Genomic DNA, 16,367 nt, shown 5'->3' on the forward strand with positions numbered 1-16,367 from the left:
TTTATAATAACATTCCCAGCTAATTGTTTCCTTTTTTTTTATTCTGAAACCTCCAATTAACATGATAAGGTCATCTAAATCAAAATGGCTAATTATATTTTTTTGTTTACTAAAATTGACATCTTAGTTTAATTAGGAGAAGAATAACCATTTTATACATGTGAAAAAAAAATTAATATATTTTAATAGAAAGTATTAATCTATATTGTTTTTTTGTTTTCATTCTAAATTTTACAAAATCGGTTCAACTGGCAGTTAAATCGGTTGAACTGGTTGAACTGCGAACCGGTGGCCATACCGGTTCGGTTTTTAAAACACTGGTTGAAAGATATCATATTTATTGATACTATTTCTATAGAATAATTTTTAATATAATTAGACCAATACTTTGTGTTTAAGGTAAATATTTAATAGTAATAATTATTTTTACTAAATAAGAAAATCGAAAATCATTTCATTCTATAAATATATTGATCATTCAAAAGATTTACATTAATACCTTAAATTCAAATATTCTACATTAATTTTCATAAGTTCAAAAAATTTCAATTCATGCTCATAAAAATATAATCACACTATATAAATACCACACACACATCTCCTTTTGTTATAAGAAAATTACAGACCAAAATATTATTCAACCATACAATTAGTTCCATTATATTAAAGATAAGATCTCATCAATTATGGCTTCATTTGCTCATATTTTCCTTATGTTCCTCATTTTTTCAGGTATATATTTTTATATTAATTCATTTTATTTTTAATATACATAAAGCTTGGAATTAAATAAAAAGAACTATAAATTATAATAAATAGAGAAATAATTTTTTTGGTTATTTATCTTGCAGCTGCATCAATAGTTCCTCAAGTTCAGGCTCAACAATGCCCTCACGAGTTATATCCAACAGGATGTGTTATTGAACAATGTTGGAGCGACTGCGATAAGTGGGTTAAAGGAGCAAGAGGGTTTTGCAAAGGAAACTGACCCGGACAATTAGCACCATTTTCTTGTGAATGCTCTTGTTAAAAAAAACCAATAGAGTTGTGTTGTTTTTACAGTTACTCAGATAATAAATTAAAATTGCGTGTTTAGTTTTGTCGTCTTCTTATTACATTCATTACGATATTTATGATTGATAATTAAAATTATAAAATAAACATTTTAAAATTAATATCAATAAATATTCAATATAAACTTATACTACTTATATTTATCGTAGATATAGTTTATACTTTTTATTAAAAAAAAATTATCCTTTATTTATTGTAATTTATTATACTTAATATTTTTCCTCATACAAGATATGGTCATATATTATCAGTAAGGGATGAGCAAAATATTCGGCCGTACTAAATGAAAGCTCATAATATATCAATCATCTTCAATGTCAAGACGGTAGGATTAATTTACGACTCCAATTTCATGACTGAATGAGTCACTAACATAATTTTGTTTGAAAATCTTTGAGCTAAATTTTTATTTATTTAACATTGTCATAAGCTAAGAAAAAAACAAACATTTACGTGAAATTGACTATTTGAGAACTTAATCTTAATCTTTTATGTGAAATTAATGTTGTTATCTTGAAGAAATTTATAAGGTCTATCCACATATAATTTAAAATGTAATAATTATAATCTCACTCTTACATTTTTTTATTTAATTTTATCTTAAAATTTTCTAAAATTTTTCTTATTAATATAAAAATTGTGAGTATTATTCTTAAATTGATCAAAACGGATGTAAGTAAACTGGGAAATAAGAAATTCAGGGACTGTATTAACCGATTGTTTGATGTTTATACCAAACCAATGAGATATTTTCTGGTCCACTCTCTTAAAGGATAAAAGATCACATCGAAAACAAACTAAAAGCAATTAATAATAAAAAAACTAAAAACAATTAATGTCTATTCAAATTTTTTAGACATTACAAAAATATAGGATATTTTATATAAAGTAGGAAATCGTTTTTTATTTTTTAATATGTTCCTCTTCTTTCAAAATATCATAAACTTTGGAATGGCGGAAGGATAAATTATGGGTAGTAAATATTAGACGCATGATTTCATTCCAAAATAGTTTTGAAATCAAAATACCATCACTGCAAGTTCTTGATTTTTTAGCCATTTATTTTGACGTTACATGCCTTGTAAGTATTTTGTCATTTTATATTAAAAAAACATTTCATTATATAGAAACCATCTTTACTAGTTATAAGATTAATTTTTTAAGAATTACCACTGATATATACTAATTTGTTACTATATTAGCTGTTTTCTAATAAGGGGTTACAGCTTAGTGATTATATAATACGAAATATTTCATAAATTAATAATTTACTGCGTAATGTATATGGAATTTTTCTGTTATATGGCAGACTTTTATTCAATTCTATCAAAAAAATTGACTTTACCAAATTTAAAAGATAAACGGAATAGTTGAAAGAAATGATTTAAAAACCGGATCGACTGATTCAACCGGGATCCGACTATCTGTCTAGTCCAATTAGCCTCTTTGAACTGGAAATCCGATCGAAATGGATTAGACTGGCCCGAACCGTGAAAACCGGAAACTGAAAACCCGATTGAACCGTTTGGTTTTATTAATATTCTTATATTTCAAACAATTGCTCATATTTTTTCCACTTCCTTTCTATATTTACTATGTTTGCTTGCTCTCAAAACAATTACGATTGACTTGCTATAATTTATTCCCCTTTTATAAATAAGAGTAAATTAGAAGCTATTTTAAAATATATATGGAAGACAATAGTTAAAATCAAGCAAATATAATATGTTGACATCTATAAAATAGCTAGGTTGATCACCTTCTAAAATAAATTTTAAATTAATGGTTATTTTCAAAATGAATAAAGAAAGAAAACAATTCAACTAAATGTTTTCAAGTAATGCAATATGTTGTCCTATATACTAAAACTGTTATTTTACATTTTTTTTATTATTTCTTTATAATAACATTCCCAGCTAATTGTTTCCTTTTTTTTTATTCTGAAACCTCCAATTAACATGATAAGGTCATCTAAATCAAAATGGCTAATTATATTTTTTTGTTTACTAAAATTGACATCTTAGTTTAATTATTTTTGCTACTTTAAATAATGGGAGAAAAATAACCATTTTATACATGTGAAAAAAAATTAATATATTTTAATAGAAAGTATTAATCTATATTGTTTTTTTGTTTTCATTCTAAATTTTACAAAATCGGTTCAACTGGCAGTTAAATCGGTTGAACTGGTTGAACTGCGAACCAGTGGCCATACCGGTTCGGTTTTTAAAACACTGGTCGAAAGATATCAAATTTATTGATACTATTTCTATAGAATAATTTTTAATATAATTAGACTAATACTTTGTGATTAAGGTAAATATTTAATAGTAATAATTATTTTTACTAAATAAGAATATCGGAAATCATTTCATTCTATAAATATATTGATCATTCAAAAGATTTACATTAATACCTTAAATTCAAATATTCTACATTAATTTTCATAAGTTCAAAAAATTTCAATTCATGCTCATAAAAATATAATCACACTATATAAATACCACACACACATCTCCTTTTGTTATAAGAAAATTACAGACCAAAATATTATTCAACCATACAATTAGTTCCATTATATTAAAGATAAGATCTCATCAATTATGGCTTCATTTGCTCATATTTTCCTTATGTTCCTCATTTTTTCAGGTATATATTTTTATATTAATTCATTTTATTTTTAATATACATAAAGCTTGGAATTAAATAAAAAGAACTATAAATTATAATAAATAGAGAAATAATTTTTTTGGTTATTTATCTTGCAGCTGCATCAATAGTTCCTCAAGTTCAGGCTCAACAATGCTCTCACGAGTTATATCCAACAGGATGTGTTATTGAACAATGTTGGAGCGACTGCGATAAGTGGGTTAAAGGAGCAAGAGGGTTTTGCAAAGGAAACGGACCCGGACAATCAGCACCATTTTCTTGTGAATGCTCTAGTTAAAAAAAAAACAATAGAGTTGTGTTGTTTTTACAGTTACTCAGATAATAAATTAAAATTGCGTGTTTAGTTTTGTCGTCTTCTTATTACATTCATTACGATATTTATGATTGATAATTAAAATTATAAAATAAACATTTTAAAATTAATATCAATAAATATTCAATATAAACTTATACTACTTATATTTATCGTAGATATAGTTTATACTTTTTTTTTTAAAAAAATTATCCTTTATATATTGTAATTTATTATACTTAATATTTTTCCTCATACAAGATATGGTCATATATTATCAGTAAGGGATGAGCAAAATATTCGGCCGTACTAAATGAAAGCTCATAATATATCAATCATCTTCAATGTCAAGACGGTAGGATTAATTTACGACTCCAATTTCATGACTGAATGAGTCACTAACATAATTTTGTTTGAAAATCTTTGAGCTAAATTTTTATTTATTTAACATTTTCATAAGCTAAGAAAAAAACAAACATTTACGTGAAATTGACTATTTGAGAACTTAATCTTAATCTTTTATGTGAAATTAATGTTGTTATCTTGAAGAAATTTATAAGGTCTATCCACATATAATTTAAAATGTAATAATTATAATCTCACTCTTACATTTTTTTATTTAATTTTATCTTAAAATTTTCTAAAATTTTTCTTATTAATATAAAATTTGTGAGTATTATTCTTAAATTGATCAAAACGGATGTAAGTAAACTCGCAAATAAGAAATTCAGGGACTGTATTAACCGATTGTTTGATGTTTATACCAAACCAATGAGATATTTTCTGGTCCACTCTCTTAAAGGATAAAAGATCACATCGAAAACAAACTAAAAGCAATTAATAATAAAAAAACTAAAAACAATTAATGTCTATTCAAATTTTTTAGACATTACAAAAATATAGGATATTTTATATAAAGTAGGAAATCGTTTTTTATTTTTTAATATGTGCCTCTTCTTTCAAAATATCATAAACTTTGGAATGGCGGAAGGATAAATTATGGGTAGTAAATATTAGACGCATGATTTCATTCCAAAATAGTTTTGAAATCAAAATACCATCACTGCAAGTTCTTGATTTTTTAGCCATTTATTTTGACGTTACATGCCTTGTAAGTATTTTGTCATTTTATATTAAAAAAATATTTCATTATATAGAAACCATCTTTACTAGTTATAAGATTAATTTTTTAAGAATTACCACTGATATATACTAATTTGTTACTATATTAGCTGTTTTCTAATAAGGGGTTACAACTTAGTGATTATATAATAAGAAATATTTCATAAATTAATAATTTACTGCGTAATGTATATGGAATTTTTCTGTTATATGGCAGACTTTTATTCAATTCTATCAAAAAAATTGACTTTACCAAATTTAAAAGATAAACGGAATAGTTGAAAGAAATGATTTAAAAACCGGATCGACTGATTCAACCGGGATCCGACTATCTGTCTAGTCCAATTAGCCTCTCTGAACTGGAAATCCGATCGAAATGGATTAGACTGGCCCGAACCGTGAAAACCGGAAACTGAAAACCCGATTGAACCATTTGGTTTTATTAATTGTAATATCCCGTATGTCTGACGTTGCCAAAGTAGGCAGCGTGTCTAAATTTAAACTGTTAAAACGGCCAAAAAAGGAATTATTGAGAAATAATTAAATAAAAGAAGACCCGAGTAGGTCGACATTGGAATTTTAATAAGGAAATTTTAATAATAATCTTCCACAATAAAAATGGAACTGGGTTAAAGAGATAAATGTGAGAAAGTGGTTAAAAGTCCACTTTAGCTCAATTTTTTTGGAAAATAAGCGTTTAGTTCCCGGAAAATAGAAATTAAATAAATAATTGACGGGAATTAGTATTTATAAAAATAATATCGATAAATTGATTATCGATAATTATTAAAATAACAATTGGACGAAAAAGTTGGAAAAAGTGCATTTTAGCTCAAAATGGAATTTGAGCGTTTTTAGCCGAAAATTGCTAAAATAAATTATTGGAGATGGAATTGTGAGGTATTAAGGTGATATTATTTATTTGGAAATAAATAATACAAAGTTTATCGAGTTCAAATGATTAAGCGATTTATGGACTAAATTGGGCGAAATATAAGTTCGTAACCGAATCGTGAGGAGGTGTCAATATTAGGGATCAAAGGGGAACTTTGCCATAAATATATAAGGCCACTTATTTGATTTTAAACTCAGAATTATACACTTATCTCAGCTGAAAACCCTTGACCATCTTCAACCTCAAGAACACCATATGCAACACAATCTTTCAAGTGCCATAACTTCTTCGTTTTTGGTCCGATTGAGGTGATTCTTGCGGCCACGGAACGAGGGGAACGAGCTCTACACATCTATCCCTATCAATTGAGGTAAAAATCATCACCTCTTAGTTAGGGTTTTCTGCTTTGAGTTCGGGTTTTATTGTATATAATGATGATGATGAATTCAAAGCTTCCATTAGTGTTTTTGATTAATAATTTGTTGGTTGAAGCTAGGTTTGATGTTTGAATTGGTAAAATATGATAGTTGTGGTTTGTGTGATGTGAGAGTTTAGTTATGGCTGGACATTTGAGTATGCTTAAGATTTTTGTGATGGGTGGTGGCCAAAGGAGGCCTTGGTGGCTAAAGGATGCGCCACCGTGCCAAAGCACGGTGGGGCTGCGTTTCAGCAGCCATGGCAGCCCCTCCCTTGTCCAAAACAGGGGAGGTCCTAAGGAAGGTGAAGGGGGGCTGATGCCACCCTTCGTTGGGGGTTAATCACATTAAAATTTACTTAAAACGCTTAGCGATACGTAACTAGTTTCAAGCGTAACGCAAAAATAGTTTTTGCACGAAAACGTTAGGGAGGTTGAGATAGATTTAAGTTGATGGTTATGGCATGAATTAAGGTTAAAATATATGGATTAATATTGAGTACATATCTGTTTTAATCGACCGAAACGTTAAAGAGATTACTTGAGAATTTAACGATGTTGCTGGAATTAATGCGCTGCGGAATAGCCATATTTCCAGGGCAATATCTCGATCTATATAGCTCCAAATTAGGTTCCGTTTGTTGGTACGGAAACTTAAGGATGTCGTCTATAAATGTCTAAGTATAAGTTTCTGCTAATTCGGCCTCTAAATAGCTCAAATAAATCAGAACATTATGTCGCGCATAGCAGTTCTGAAATTTAGGACAGCCCTAAGTTATTAACTTCGGGGCCAAATTCCGACACCTTCGGGTGATAATCTCGGTCCGAGACCTAAACGAAAGTTGTAGGCGACGTTCTGAACATTAAGAATGTCAATTTTTTTAGGAGTCAGACTGTTTTAAGTAAACGGTTTCAATAGCCGAATTTGGCTAGAAACCTAGTTTTGGATTAATTAATTATAGTTAGAGTGTAATTAATTCGAGTTACTATCGAATTTGTGTAGACTTGAAGAGGCGACTAACAATGGAACCCGGAACTTAAAAAACGCAACATCGCTTAGCTGTTATCGAAGGATATGGATAGCAAGCAGTGAGTATATTTTACTCACTCTTATTATCATATTAAAAACTATTTTATATATACTGTATATATTATTATTACTAAATGCATCGCACAAATTGTATAGTTTGATTTGATTGAATTGTTCTTGTTGGATTGGATAATACTTGAATTGTTGTTTGTGGATATATGGATTGCATTACTTTGTTTATGACTTGTCGATTATTTGCCAATGTGAATTTGTATATGATCCGAAGAAACGAGCTACCTATTGGGCGTCAATAGGCCGTGTGATCACCGGTGTTTATGAAAGTCTAGATATTCGTACATAGATACGTTTGATATGAGCTCATTAAATATTGATCATATTTATAATTATGAAATGGAATATGTTTGGGTATCGGAAAGGAGGATTATAATTGTGGCAGATACGAGTAACTCGGTCGAACTATCTCGGGACCCGTATCTGGTGGGTAACTCGGTCGAACTATCTCGGGACCCGTATCTGGTGGGTAACTCGGTCGAACTATCTCGGGACCCACAACTTGGGATTAAGTAGTGGCATGATGTAACTCGGTTGAACTATCTCGGGACTATGCCACGTGGTAGCGGGTAACTCGGTCGAACTATCTCGGGACCCGGCCACTCGAACGATATGATTCAAATATGATACGAATTAGGAGAGGTTAAGGAGTTTAAGATTAAGGTTTCGATCGGATCAAATACTTGTATTTAGTGAATTGTTTGCAATTGTTGTGATTGTATATGTTGGAATTGTGTAAAATGTGATTGTATAATATTTTAAAAATGTTTTTTTTTTAAAAAATGCGATGCTTATTTTGATAATATGGTAAGTAAAATATACCTCACTCAGCTTAATAGCTGACCCCCCAATAGTGTGTTTTTCAGGTACCTAGATTCTGAACTTGGCTAGAAGTTCGTCTTTAACCGGAAGTTCCTTTGTCTATGTATAGCCCCGACTTCCGTAGATGCTGCAGTAGTGTGATGTCTGACCAGTGTAGCAGTGAAATTTTATATGGTTTATAGTTGCTGTTAGTTTGTATATATTTGTTTGGCCACGATAGTTATGCTTTGTACCACGGAGGTAGATTCCCGCGATGTAACTTTGACACTAGTAGTATATGCCAGGTTAGTACGTACAAGGTACGGAAACGATAGACCCGAGCAAGTTGTAATGTTTTACCAGTGCAAATAAATGTGTCTTTGTTAAATGCTTCCGTTTGTAAGGTCCTTATATGATTAATGTTTGCGAAACAGTTTTAGTGAATTTCAGGCTTGTTACGGGTTTCGGAACTACAATTCCCATTCCCTAGCGTCGGTCGCGGCCCTCGATTTTGGGTCGTGACATTAATATTCTTATATTTCAAACAATTGCTCATATTTTTTCCACTTCCTTTCTATATTTACTATGTTTGCTTGCTCTCAAAACAATTACGATTGACTTGCTATAATTTATTCCCCTTTTATAAATAAGAGTAAATTAGAAGCTATTTTAAAATATATATGGAAGACAATAGTTAAAATCAAGCAAATATAATATGTTGACATCTATAAAATAGCTAGGTTGATCACCTTCTAAAATAAATTTTAAATTAATAGTTATTTTCAAAATGAATAAAGAAAGAAAACAATTCAACTAAATGTTTTCAAGTAATGCAATATGTTGTCCTATATACTAAAACTGTTATTTTACATTTTTTTTATTATTTCTTTATAATAACATTCCCAGCTAATTGTTTCCTTTTTTTTTATTCTGAAACCTCCAATTAACATGATAAGGTCATCTAAATCAAAATGGCTAATTATATTTTTTTGTTTACTAAAATTGACATCTTAGTTTAATTATTTTTGCTACTTTAAATAATGGGAGAAGAATAACCATTTTATACATGTGAAAAAAAAATTAATATATTTTAATAGAAAGTATTAATCTATATTGTTTTTTTGTTTTCATTTTAAATTTTACAAAATCGGTTCAACTGGCAGTTAAATCGGTTGAACTGGTTGAACTGCGAACCGGTGGCCATACCGGTTCGGTTTTTAAAACACTGGTTGAAAGATATCATATTTATTGATACTATTTCAATAGAATAATTTTTAATATAATTAGACCAATACTTTGTGATTAAGGTAAATATTTAATAGTAATAATTATTTTTACTAAATAAGAATATCGGAAATCATTCCATTCTATAAATATATTGATCATTCAAAAGATTTACATTAATACCTTAAATTCAAATATTCTACATTAATTTTCATAAGTTCAAAAAATTTCAATTCATGCTCATAAAAATATAATCACACTATATAAATACCACACACACATCTCCTTTTGTTATAAGAAAATTACAGACCAAAATATTATTCAACCATACAATTATTCCATTATATTAAAGATAAGATCTCATCAATTATGGCTTCATTTGCTCATATTTTCCTTATGTTCCTCATTTTTTCAGGTATATATTTTTATATTAATTCATTTTATTTTTAATATACATAAAGCTTGGAATTAAATAAAAAGAACTATAAATTATAATAAATAGAGAAATAATTTTTTTGGTTATTTATCTTGCAGCTGCATCAATAGTTCCTCAAGTTCAGGCTCAACAATGCCCTCACGAGTTATATCCAACAGGATGTGTTATTGAACAATGTTGGAGCGACTGCGATAAGTGGGTTAAAGGAGCAAGAGGGTTTTGCAAAGGAAACGGACCCGGACAATCTGCACCATTTTCTTGTGAATGCTCTTGTTAAAAAAACCAATAGAGTTGTGTTGTTTTTACAGTTACTCAGATAATAAATTAAAATTGCGTGTTTAGTTTTGTCGTCTTCTTATTACATTCATTACGATATTTATGATTGATAATTAAAATTATAAAATAAACATTTTAAAATTAATATCAATAAATATTCAATATAAACTTATACTACTTATATTTATCGTAGATATAGTTTATACTTTTTTTTTAAAAAAAAATTATCCTTTATATATTGTAATTTATTATACTTAATATTTTTCCTCATACAAGATATGGTCATATATTATCAGTAAGGGATGAGCAAAATATTCGGCCGTACTAAATGAAAGCTCATAATATATCAATCATCTTCAATGTCAAGACGGTAGGATTAATTTACGACTCCAATTTCATGACTGAATGAGTCACTAACATAATTTTGTTTGAAAATCTTTGAGCTAAATTTTTATTTATTTAACATTGTCATAAGCTAAGAAAAAAACAAACATTTACGTGAAATTGACTATTTGAGAACTTAATCTTAATCTTTTATGTGAAATTAATGTTGTTATCTTGAAGAAATTTATAAGGTCTATCCACATATAATTTAAAATGTAATAATTATAATCTCACTCTTACATTTTTTTATTTAATTTTATCTTAAAATTTTCTAAAATTTTTCTTATTAATATAAAAATTGTGAGTATTATTCTTAAATTGATCAAAACGGATGTAAGTAAACTGGGAAATAAGAAATTCAGGGACTGTATTAACCGATTGTTTGATGTTTATACCAAACCAATGAGATATTTTCTGGTCCACTCTCTTAAAGGATAAAAGATCACATCGAAAACAAACTAAAAGCAATTAATAATAAAAAAACTAAAAACAATTAATGTCTATTCAAATTTTTTAGACATTACAAAAATATAGGATATTTTATATAAAGTAGGAAATCGTTTTTTATTTTTTAATATATGCCTCTTCTTTCAAAATATCATAAACTTTGGAATGGCGGAAGGATAAATTATGGGTAGTAAATATTAGACGCATGATTTCATTCCAAAATAGTTTTGAAATCAAAATACCATCACTGCAAGTTCTTGATTTTTTAGCCATTTATTTTGACGTTACATGCCTTGTAAGTATTTTGTCATTTTATATTAAAAAAACATTTCATTATATAGAAACCATCTTTACTAGTTATAAGATTAATTTTTTAAGAATTACCACTGATATATACTAATTTGTTACTATATTAGCTGTTTTCTAATAAGGGGTTACAGCTTAGTGATTATATAATAAGAAATATTTCATAAATTAATAATTTACTGCGTAATGTATATGGAATTTTTCTGTTATATGGCAGACTTTTATTCAATTCTATCAAAAAAATTGACTTTATCAAATTTAAAAGATAAACGGAATAGTTGAAAGAAATGATTTAAAAACCGGATCGACTGATTCAACCGGGATCCGACTATCTGTCTAGTCCAATTAGCCTCTCTGAACTGGAAATCCGATCGAAATGGATTAGACTGGCCCGAACCGTGAAAACCGGAAACTGAAAACCCGATTGAACCTTTTGGTTTTATTAATATTCTTATATTTCAAACAATTGCTCATATTTTTTCCACTTCCTTTCTATATTTACTATGTTTGCTTGCTCTCAAAACAATTACGATTGACTTGCTATAATTTATTCCCCTTTTATAAATAAGAGTAAATTAGAAGCTATTTTAAAATATATATGGAAGACAATAGTTAAAATCAAGCAAATATAATATGTTGACATCTATAAAATAGCTAGGTTGATCACCTTCTAAAATAAATTTTAAATTAATGATTATTTTCAAAATGAATAAAGAAAGAAAACAATTCAACTAAATGTTTTCAAGTAATGCAATATGTTGTCCTATATACTAAAACTGTTATTTTACATTTTTTTTATTATTTCTTTATAATAACATTCCCAGCTAATTGTTTCTTTTTTTTTTATTCTGAAACCTCCAATTAACATGATAAGGTCATCTAAATCAAAATGGCTAATTATATTTTTTTGTTTACTAAAATTGACATCTTAGTTTAATTATTTTTGCTACTTTAAATAATGGGAGAAGAATAACCATTTTATACATGTGAAAAAAAATTAATATATTTTAATAGAAAGTATTAATCTATATTGTTTTTTTGTTTTCATTCTAAATTTTACAAAATCGGTTCAACTGGCAGTTAAATCGGTTGAACTGGTTGAACTGCGAACCGGTGGCCATACCGGTTCGGTTTTTAAAACACTGGTTGAAAGATATCATATTTATTGATACTATTTCTATAGAATAATTTTTAATATAATTAGACCAATACTTTGTGATTAAGGTAAATATTTAATAGTAATAATTATTTTTACTAAATAAGAATATCGAAAATCATTTCATTCTATAAATATATTGATCATTCAAAAGATTTACATTAATACCTTAAATTCAAATATTCTACATTAATTTTCATAAGTTCAAAAAATTTCAATTCATGCTCATAAAAATATAATCACACTATATAAATACCACACACACATCTCCTTTTGTTATAAGAAAATTACAGACCAAAATATTATTCAACCATACAATTAGTTCCATTATATTAAAGATAAGATCTCATCAATTATGGCTTCATTTGCTCATATTTTCCTTATGTTCCTCATTTTTTCAGGTATATATTTTTATATTAATTCATGTTATTTTTAATATACATAAACCTTGGAATTAAATAAAAAGAACTATAAATTATAATAAATAGAGAAATAATTTTTTTGGTTATTTATCTTGCAGCTGCATCAATAGTTCCTCAAGTTCAGGCTCAACAATGCCCTCACGAGTTATATCCAACAGGATGTGTTATTGAACAATGTTGGAGCGACTGCGATAAGTGGGTTAAAGGAGCAAGAGGGTTTTGCAAAGGAAACGGACCCGGACAATCAGCACCATTTTCTTGTGAATGCTCTTGTTAAAAAAAACCAATAGAGTTGTGTTGTTTTTACAGTTACTCAGATAATTAATTAAAATTGCGTGTTTAGTTTTGTCGTCTTCTTATTACATTCATTACGATATTTATGATTGATAATTAAAATTATAAAATAAACATTTTAAAATTAATATCAATAAATATTCAATATAAACTTATACTACTTATATTTATCGTAGATATAGTTTATACTTTTTTTTCAAAAAAAATTATCCTTTATATATTGTAATTTATTATACTTAATATTTTTCCTCATACAAGATATGGTCATATATTATCAGTAAGGGATGAGCAAAATATTCGGCCGTACTAAATGAAAGCTCATAATATATCAATCATCTTCAATGTCAAGACGGTAGGATTAATTTACGACTCCAATTTCATGATTGAATGAGTCACTAACATAATTTTGTTTGAAAATCTTTGAGCTAAATTTTTATTTATTTAACATTTTCATAAGCTAAGAAAAAAACAAACATTTACGTGAAATTGACTATTTGAGAACTTAATTTTAATCTTTTATGTGAAATTAATGTTGTTATCTTGAAGAAATTTATAAGGTCTATCCACATATAATTTAAAATGTAATAATTATAATCTCACTCTTACATTTTTTTATTTAATTTTATCTTAAAATTTTCTAAAATTTTTCTTATTAATATAAAAATTGTGAGTATTATTCTTAAATTGATCAAAACGGATGTAAGTAAACTCGCAAATAAGAAATTCAGGGACTGTATTAACCGATTGTTTGATGTTTATACCAAACCAATGAGATATTTTCTGGTCCACTCTCTTAAAGGATAAAAGATCACATCGAAAACAAACTAAAAGCAATTAATAATAAAAACACTAAAAGCAATTAATGTCTATTCAAATTTTTTAGACATTACAAAAATATAGGATATTTTAGATAAAGTAGGAAATCGTTTTTTATTTTTTAATATGTGCCTCTTCTTTCAAAATATCATAAACTTTGGAATGGCGGAAGGATAAATTATGGGTAGTAAATATTAGACGCATGATTTCATTCCAAAATAGTTTTGAAATCAAAATACCATCACTGCAAGTTCTTGATTTTTTAGCCATTTATTTTGACGTTACATGCCTTGTAAGTATTTTGTCATTTTATATTAAAAAAACATTTCATTATATAGAAACAATCTTTACTAGTTATAAGATTAATTTTTTAAGAATTACCACTGATATATACTAATTTGTTACTATATTAGCTGTTTTCTAATAAGGGGTTACAGCTTAGTGATTTTATAATAAGAAATATTTCATAAATTAATAATTTACTGCGTAATGTATATGGAATTTTTCTGTTATATGGCAGACTTTTATTCAATTCTATCAAAAAAAAATTGACTTTACCAAATTTAAAAGATAAACGGAATAGTTGAAAGAAATGATTTAAAAACCGGATCGACTGATTCAACCGGGATCCGACTATCTGTCTAGTCCAATTAGCCTCTCTGAACTGGAAATCCGATCGAAATGGATTAGACTGGCCCGAACCGTGAAAACCGGAAACTGAAAACCCGATTGAACCGTTTGGTTTTATTAATATTCTTATATTTCAAACAATTGCTCATATTTTTTCCACTTCCTTTCTATATTTACTATGTTTGCTTGCTCTCAAAACAATTACGATTGACTTGCTATAATTTATTCCCCTTTTATAAATAAGAGTAAATTAAAAGCTATTTTAAAATATATATGGAAGACAATAGTAAAATCAAGCAAATATAATATGTTGACATCTATAAAATAGCTAGGTTGATCACCTTCTAAAATAAATTTTAAATTAATGGTTATTTTCAAAATAAATAAAGAAAGAAAACAATTCAACTAAATGTTTTCAAGTAATGCAATATGTTGTCCTATATACTAAAACTGTTATTTTACATTTTTTTATTATTTCTTTATAATAACATTCCCAGCTAATTGTTTTCTTTTTTTTATTCTGAAACCTCCAATTAACATGATAAGGTCATCTAAATCAAAATGGCTAATTATATTTTTTTGTTTACTAAAATTGACATCTTAGTTTAATTATTTTTGCTACTTTAAATAATGGGAGAAGAATAACCATTTTATACATGTGAAAAAAAATTTAATATATTTTAATAGAAAGTATTAATCTATATTGGTTTTTTGTTTTCATTCTAAATTTTACAAAATCGGTTCAACTAGCAGTTAAATCGGTTGAACTGGTTGAACTGCGAACCGGTGGCCATACCGGTTCGGTTTTTAAAACACTGGTTGAAAGATATCATATTTATTGATACTATTTCTATAGAATAATTTTTAATATAATTAGACCAATACTTTGTGATTAAGGTAAATATTTAATAGTAATAATTATTTTTACTAAATAAGAATGTAATACCCCGTATCTCTGACGTTGCCAAAGTAGGCAGCGTATCTAAATTTAAACAGTTAAAACGGCCAAAACGGCCAAAAAGGGAATTATCGGGAAATAATTAAATAAAAGAGAACTCGAGAAGGTCGATATTGAGATTTTAATATGAAAATCTCAATATCAAGAATTCCATAAAGGAAATGGAATTAACTTAAAAAGAAAAGTATGGAAAAGTGGATAAAGTGCACTTAAACTCGAAAATTGAAAAATAAGCGTTTAATTTCCGGAAAATATAAATGATATAGATTATTGATGGGTAATAGTATTTTAAAAAAATAATATCGATATATTGGTTATCGATAATTATTAAATGAGAATTGGACGAAAAAGTTGGAAAAAGTGCATTTTAGCTCAAATTGGAATTTGAGCGTTTTTAGCCGAAAATTTCTAAATTATATTATTGGAATAAAATAATGACATATCGAGGTGGTATTATTTATTTGAATATAAATAATACACAATTTATCGAGATCAAATGACTAAGTGATTAATGGACTAAATTGGACGAAAGAAAAGTTATAAATTAAAGTGTAAGGAGGTGGCAAATTCAAGGATTTAAGTGGAGATTTTGCCATAAATATAAAAGGCCACTATTTGACTCTCAAAATCAGAATATACATAAACCA

General features: G+C 27.4%; 1 long non-coding RNA gene across 1 annotated transcript; it reads left to right on the plus strand.

Moving 5' to 3' along the window:
* The first annotated feature begins 6,147 nt into the window (after nt 1-6,147).
* On the plus strand, nt 6,148-8,815 carry LOC126655817 (uncharacterized). Its single transcript, XR_007633097.2, has 3 exons — nt 6,148-6,423; nt 7,472-7,557; nt 8,425-8,815. It is a non-coding gene; the product is annotated as an uncharacterized LOC126655817 (long non-coding RNA).
* The last annotated feature ends 7,552 nt before the right edge of the window (nt 8,816-16,367 follow it).

Source organism: Mercurialis annua, linkage group LG7, assembly GCF_937616625.2.
Source record: "Mercurialis annua linkage group LG7, ddMerAnnu1.2, whole genome shotgun sequence".
NCBI lineage: Eukaryota > Viridiplantae > Streptophyta > Magnoliopsida > Malpighiales > Euphorbiaceae > Mercurialis > Mercurialis annua.